This window comes from Chanos chanos, chromosome 1 (assembly GCF_902362185.1).
Source record: "Chanos chanos chromosome 1, fChaCha1.1, whole genome shotgun sequence".
NCBI lineage: Eukaryota > Metazoa > Chordata > Actinopteri > Gonorynchiformes > Chanidae > Chanos > Chanos chanos.
This window is the reverse complement of record NC_044495.1, coordinates 10,687,211-10,694,710: the sequence shown is the minus strand read 5'-3', so window position 1 is coordinate 10,694,710 and position 7,500 is coordinate 10,687,211. Positions and strand designations below refer to the sequence as shown.

Here is a 7,500-nt window from a genome sequence, read left to right as displayed (position 1 = left end):
AGACAGCCCTGTTGATGTTATATTTGACAGCTTATCCTTGTCCTATACTAATCATAAGATCTACACAAACATCTTTCTGACTGCCACTTCACACTCCTCAGTTTCCTGTCACTACTTTCATGCTACATTCCACTGTGCTTGCCGCGTGATTTAGGCGAAACAGCAAAGGAGAATAATACTACCATAGCAACACAGTGAGTTGTGTCACGGTCGTGAGCAGGTGGGAAACTTTCAAAAGCGTATTGACAGGAGTGGTAGAGAGGGAGAATAGAATCATTAGAGCCTGAAGGACAACTGAGGCCTGTTTTTTTTTTTTTTTCTTAAAGATGACATGGTGGAATGGACTAATTGAACAATTAACAAAGCAACACAATCTGAACCCACACGCACACGGTGTAACAGTGCATATTTATGGCAGCGTGCGTGTGTATAGACGTGTGTGAATGTGTGTGTGTGTGCTTGAGGTGGGGGGGGGGGTGCAGTTTGTTGATAATAATAATGGCGCGACTGTCGTCTAAGTCTGAAAATTTGCAAGCGATTGAAAGCCGATAATTCAGCGGGCAGGCTCATGTGTGTGTAGCAGTCCAGTTAAACTAGCACAAACAAACAGGAGACAGAGATAGAAGAAGCAGATACTTCTCACATGCAACCCAGGTAGCCCTGTTTACATCTCCCAAAGGACTCACCTCACCACTAATTTTAGATGATAAATTACCACCAGCCTGTGCATCCATCTGCAATTTGTCTGTGGTCCAAATTATAAATGCAGACAGATTTGTAATGTCAAAGCACGCAAAATATGAGCGAACCTTCAGTAATTCTGCTTTTTACAGAGTTCTCACTGAAAAGAAAAGTGCGTGTAAATATAAATTACAATAGCCTATGTCATAGATTACGTACGGGATAATAATAGACGGCAATAATATTATTATTAATAATAACCATCAAAAATCTCTGGGTTACGTTTGTGAGAAGTTTTATATGTAAAGTGGCTTGGATGTTAGCATACAGCTAACCAGTGTCCTTTATGACAGAGCATAAACCAGGATTAAAGATGGTGCACCTCAGTTTAATACAACCCCCACAAAGAGATATAGCAAAGAGACCCTGAAGGCAAAATCAGACCATCTGTGCATTAAATTAGGCCACACTTCACATATGTAAATAAATAGTAAAAGGATGATCCCACATGCATAAAAAAAAAAAAATGGACATCAGCATAATATACAAAACATTCATAGATCGGACTTTAACCGACCCTATAAATATTTAGGCCTAATGATTTTATTCATCGTTCATTGTTATACATTTCATTGTACACTATACGTTTTACATTTCATTATACATTGTTTCTGTTGCCAATGAAAGTAGAGTTATGTAGAACTAAAAATATGGAAAATTTTAGCCTTTTTTTTCCCTATTTATGTTGAAACCTCAAGTCACGATTACGGGTCTAATGTGAGTCTGTCATACAGTGGATACATGGAGCATAGCACGTTAGTAAAACTGTGTGCGTGTGTGTGTGTGTGTGTGTGTGTGTGTGTGTGTGTGTGTGTGTGTGTGCGCGCACCTGCATTGGCACAACCACATAAACGTACACATGCATGAGCATGTAACCCATGCCACAGTCTCTCTCTCTCTCTCTCTCTCTCTCTCTCTCTCTCTCTCTCTCCTCCTTTGCTCAGCACGCTGGGAGTCTCCAGCCACAGTAAGTAATTGCGTGAGCTGTGTTGAGAGAGGAGTGTTTAAATTGTGCTCATCATATTGCTCATCGCTCTTTAAAAAGAGCGACAGAAAAAAAGCAGACAGGCAGGTGTCACCAGACACATGACTGTGGCTGAGTTCAGAGCAAGCCTGGTCCATGCTCTGGTAGTTTTTAGCTATTGTAAGGTACACAGAAGGTTGTGTGGAGACTCTCCAATTTGGACTGACTTTTCAGCGACTGCAGAAAAGTTTCAGGCACGCTGGTGGAAAGCATTAGTTTCATGTATCACAGGTCTGAGAGAGGCCTGAATCTCTCTGACAGCAGGGGAAGAGAAATTGCGCACATCTGAGGATGTTTGTAGGCCTCTCCCTCTCTCTCTCTCTCTCTCTCTCTCTCTCTCTCTCTCCCTCTCTCTCTCTGAGTGTCTCTATCACTCTCTCTTTTTCTCTCTCTCCTTCTCTGCCTCAACCACAGGAAGCACACTAGCATGCAACGTCGCTGATACGCACTTCAAAAGGGATAGACGAAAGGGACCCCCCATGTGTTCAGAAAGACACACACACACACAAACATACGCGGACACACACACACAAACACACATACGCCCACACAATGTCGTAATATCATTCTAAGGCAGTTAACATTCTCATAATACGGACAGATTAAAATCAGCGCACCTGTGAAAGTCAGGAGTGTAGAAGTACAGATTATAGTACGACTGTCTCACTCTCACTCTCCATTCAAGCCTAGTGCAAGGCAAGAAAATAAAGCATGCCGTGATCATTCTACCAGTGTGTGTTCCCTCTCCAGGGTCCAGGCAAACAGCCGTGAGTGTGCCATTACACACACACACACACACACACACACACACACACTCACTCACTCACTCACTCCTCTCATCCACCAGCGATAACAATGCTGTCACCTAGGTAACATTACGGCTCATCATTTTCTCTGATCCCTCAACAAATACTCCATATAATTCTATCAGAGCCACGGAAATGTCAAATGTTATTTGTCTTTATAGAGCACTCTCTACCAGCCAGGAAAAAAAAAAGTAAGAGGAAAGAAGAACAGCGGAGAGAGAGAAAGACAGAGAGAGAGAAGACAGAATGAAAGAAAGAAAGAAAGAAAGAAAGAAAGAAAGAAAGAAAGAAAGAAAGAAAGAAAGAAAGAAAGAAAGAATGAAAAATATCTTCATAGTTCTGTTCAATCAAACTCATTCGATCAAAATATATAGCATACTTCAACCACACTGTATTTAACACAATTACATTCTTGGACTGAGAGGAAAAAATAATAAATGTTCTTGGTGACAGATCTCTCATGGTTGCTCCCTACCACATAATTAGTGAAATTTTACAATGTTGGTTGTACAAGGCTGCTCACATTCACTGCTCATTGTAAATGATAGATGCGCACTGCTCCTCACTATGTCCTAATTTACCTAATAAGGCTATATGAGTCAGAGAGCACTCTAATAGGATTTCCGATGCTGGTGTGGGGAACAAAACCAAGGCAAATTGAGCATCTAAAAATGAACGACCCACAATGCACCTCTAAACACTTAAATTCTAGATCCAAGCTCTATTGTTGGTGAGACTCGTCTAATTCCAGAGACCTACACAGCCTTTGTGTTTCTGAAAAGGAGAATAAAGACTGCTGTTGACAGGTACTTGGCTGATGTGAATACAGTCTCGCTTTGAGTCCAGAAACACACACATACACACACACACACACACACACACATACAGGTTTATGGATTACATAATAATGTTGCTTTGGGAGCACAAGTGTTAGTTTAACTCTGTCTTCAGAACTGGAGCAAGACTATCATTTTTAAAAAACCTCTGTCATTAACACTCTCAAACTTTTTGGCATATGTTTCTACTGATGTAATAACACTATTAAGATTTTCCAGATTGAAAAAAGTAGGACAACAGAATGCGACCAGAAAAGTGATGATAGTTCAACTTTCGGTGCTTTTCAACTTTTTTTTTTTTTTTTTAACTTTGTTTTACCGTTAGACTGTTAGGGGTGTAATTAGACAACACACACCACTTTACGGATTTCATATTGTTTTTTACTGCGTCCATAAATTTTCCCATTTCAATCTTGAAAGCCTTTATAATTCTGTCCAGATATAAAGATTTACTCTGAGCAAATCAAAGCCATTCACAGGAGTGTGAGCACTGTTTAGAAAGAAAGCCAGAGAAAGAGCCTAATCAAACAACAAAAAAAATCCTAATTTACCATCTTTTCACCATTTTCATTTGCAGCTTACAATAAAATAAAAGACAGCTCGAAAAGTATGGGGCTGACACAGTTTAAGCACCAAAAAACAATGCGCTGCTAACCTCAGAAACTTCTATTATCTAATACACCTCCCATACCCCTACCAAAATCAACCATTACCCAAGGGCGGATATGACCCCAAAGACGCAAACAGCCATCCTTTCTAGGTTTTTTTTTAGAGGCTGGTCGGCAAAGCAAAAGTGGGAAAGCGCTTTGACAGACGGTGTTTTGGACAAACCTTCCCATTCGAGCAGAAGAAAAACAAACAAACACTCAAACAAATAAACAGGGAGGGCGAAGAGGTAACGAGCCCCGCTCTGCATGGCGACGGCCCCACCGTTTCTCTCTGTCTCTCTCCCTCTCTCTCGACAGGCTTTTCTGCCGCATGTTCATCATTTGTGCAAAACGCTGCACAACACATGCACGCGTGCACACACGTCCAACATCACAACCACACTCCCAGGCATCAGTCAGAAATTCATTAGCGTTCTTGTTAATCTGTGACCCACAATATACAGTGAGGTTCGAAGAAAAAGTTAGCAACATCGTTTCTTGGGTTTCTTGGCTTGTTTGTTTTTACTGTTTTCCTCTTTCTGCAACGCAGTAAAATTGATGATCATATCAGTTTGCGTATGCATCGTTTACTCTGGGTAAATATTTCATTCACGCAGGACATGTGTCTAAGTCATTCTGTGATGCATTACCTCTGTGTGTGTACAGCTCAGAAAGAAAAAAAAAAAAAAAAAAAAAACCACTGGCAACTGAGGGCTTTCTGAAACCAAAGGATGAAAAACAACAAATTCAACAAGAGATTTGGCCTCTAAATATATTAAACCAGATATATTAAACCAAATATGTTAAACCAGGTAACAGAGGACTGTTGCACTGCTCTTTATGACAATGAAAAGAGCTGAAACCAGATCTGAATTGATGTAAGGCAGAAGGGCACATATTCCAATACATGGTGGAGTGCATGTGCAAATGAAGCCGTTACCTGGAGGAAAGCGAGGGGATCATTGTACCGTGCAGCGGTGGAATTTTTTAACGGTGAGCTCGGCGGCCGAGACAGCCGCGGCAGCTTCAGTGTAATTAAAAAAGAGAAGAAAAGGGAAATTAGTCTTCTCGCAGGTAAAATGAGATTAACAGGGAGATGTCCACTGGGAGCGAGTATAAGCATTGCTAACTCTCTATCAGGAAAATCTCATCAGGGAGACATTAGCTAATATTTTCACATAGAGAGAGAGAGAGAGAGAGAGAGAGAGAGAGAGAAGGGGGGTAGAAGGATGGGAAGTGCACCGACTGTATCTTTCCCTTCTTTCAGCTCTCTCAAGCACCAAACACAGCCACAAGGTCAGCTTCTGAAACTCACTGTGCCGACTATATTCATTACTAAAGGCAATCATAACAGTGCTCAGTACCTTCTATATACACCAGGTATATACAGCACTGCACAATAAGGAAACAGTGCACCATTATCCTCACACTATGTCTCTCTCTTACACACACACACACGCGCGCGCGCACGCGCATACTCACACTCACACACACACACACACACACACACACACATACACAGCCCAGGAACCAGAAAGTTTACATGCTGAGAATTACTCAGTCTGAACCAGCTGTGGGCCGTCAAACACTGAGGCCACTATTGAGAGACTCCGTGTCTCGTAAATCAAGCAGTGAAAAGCATGCACGGATATCAGCGTACACTTTTGATGCTGTCCAAAAGGGCTCTGTCTGCCTTGACGTATTTATACCGTAAAACAGGCATGGACTTTTCACACAATATCAGAGAAGGGAAATGCTTCTTTACACTCTAACAAAAGCACTTAAACATAGAGGAAGAGGGAATATGCGAGCATATTAATCAAAATCACCAGGCGGACGTTTCATCCATTGTTATAAGGAGAATGTAGTCTCCATAGAGTCTATTTCTTATATCACAGTCATACACGTATTTATTTGGATGGCAAGAACAATAGGTCTTAAATCATATATGATTTATATGAGCTTAGAATTTTAACCACAAATTTAGGACTTTTGTATCAGTAACTTTTAACTCAGAACAACTCCTGAAGTAAAAAAAAAAGAGACTTTTTTAATGTTATTTTTAACATTAAATTCTACAAGGAGCATTTGACGTAACATTTCATAGCATTTTCAGAATGTAACTTGGCAAAACTAAAGTAGAAATAAAATCATTACCAGCTCTTCCCCTGAAGACTGGTAGGTTGGATTATAACACAGCAGGATTTACTGAAATTTTCAGAACACGTCTTTATCAACAAAGTAAGAGAGAGAGAGAGAGAGAGAGAGAGAGAGAGAGAGAGAGAAAGTGTGTGTAAAATTATCTAAGGCTTACACATTGAGTGGCACTGGGAGAGTAAAAGTCTGTGGATGTTGTAAGACCAGCTGCTACTCTGAGGCGTTGACAGTTGGAATCCAAACTTGGTGTGTTAATGACAATATCATCTGAAACATCTACGCAGACTCTTCAAAAGCCACTACCTACAAGTTCATTCAACTTGCCCCCATTATTGCAGATTTAGGAAATATGTTTTTACACTTCTTCACTACTGCTTCCCACCCACTCTTACAGACTAAGAGCTCCCCCTAGCTGGTCACAGCAAGCACATCTGCTCCAAAGAGCCCCTGTCTTCCCCTCAAAAAATAATTAAATAATGCATGCAGGGATACGTACAGATCATTTTTGTCAGAATTCAAGATAAACTCATAAAGACAAGAATATTAATGGGTAGAAGTAATTGGAAACTGGACTGAGCCTAAGTAAAATTCCTCCTGGACCATATCTTTGTATAGTAGCTGAGACAGTTATGATTGTACGACAGTAAAATGTGCTTTGTGAGTACAAAAGCTTAAAGTGTATGTTGCGAAGGCATTTATAATTATCCCATATTACAAATATATCTCTTGGATTGTTTTCTCCGTCGTTACCACGTTGACGACATAACACAGTGGGGAAAATACTATATATCGCCAGCAAGACACCACTCAGTAAACCCAAAAAATGTTTTTTTTTGTAAACTAGAAAAGTAACTCTGTGACATTTGTTCAGATGTTATCAGTGCTTATTCTGTATATTCATAAAAGAGAAAAACTCTTCAGCATTAAAGAAACCAAGGATGCCAATGTTTATTTAAAGAAAAGGCCGGCATCTAAAACAGGAAGAAAAAATTCTCATGAATTGTTTTTGCACACGAGCTTCAAACCCTTAACTGAATCAAAAGGGGAAAAAATCTAACCTTTTTGATGATTTTTTTTTTTTCTCCAATAAAGATATGCTCAACCGAGTTTCAACCACTAGAACATTCTTCATGAAATATGTATCTCCACTAGTTGGGTTCAAATTTATAGTCCGTCCTAATAATTCTGTCTCTTCCCAAAAAAAAAAAAAAAAAAACCTATTACCTTCACGTTTTGATGTATTCTCCAGCATTCGTGAGAGATTCTTGTTTTCAACTTTGCTTGTTACA

General features: G+C 40.0%; 1 protein-coding gene across 2 annotated transcripts in view; it reads right to left on the bottom strand.

Annotated features, from left to right (window-relative positions):
* bcl11ba (BCL11 transcription factor B a) overlaps positions 1-7,500 on the bottom strand; it is a 49,052-nt gene that overhangs the window by 37,018 nt on the left and 4,534 nt on the right. The gene's annotated exons all lie outside the window — the stretch shown is intronic.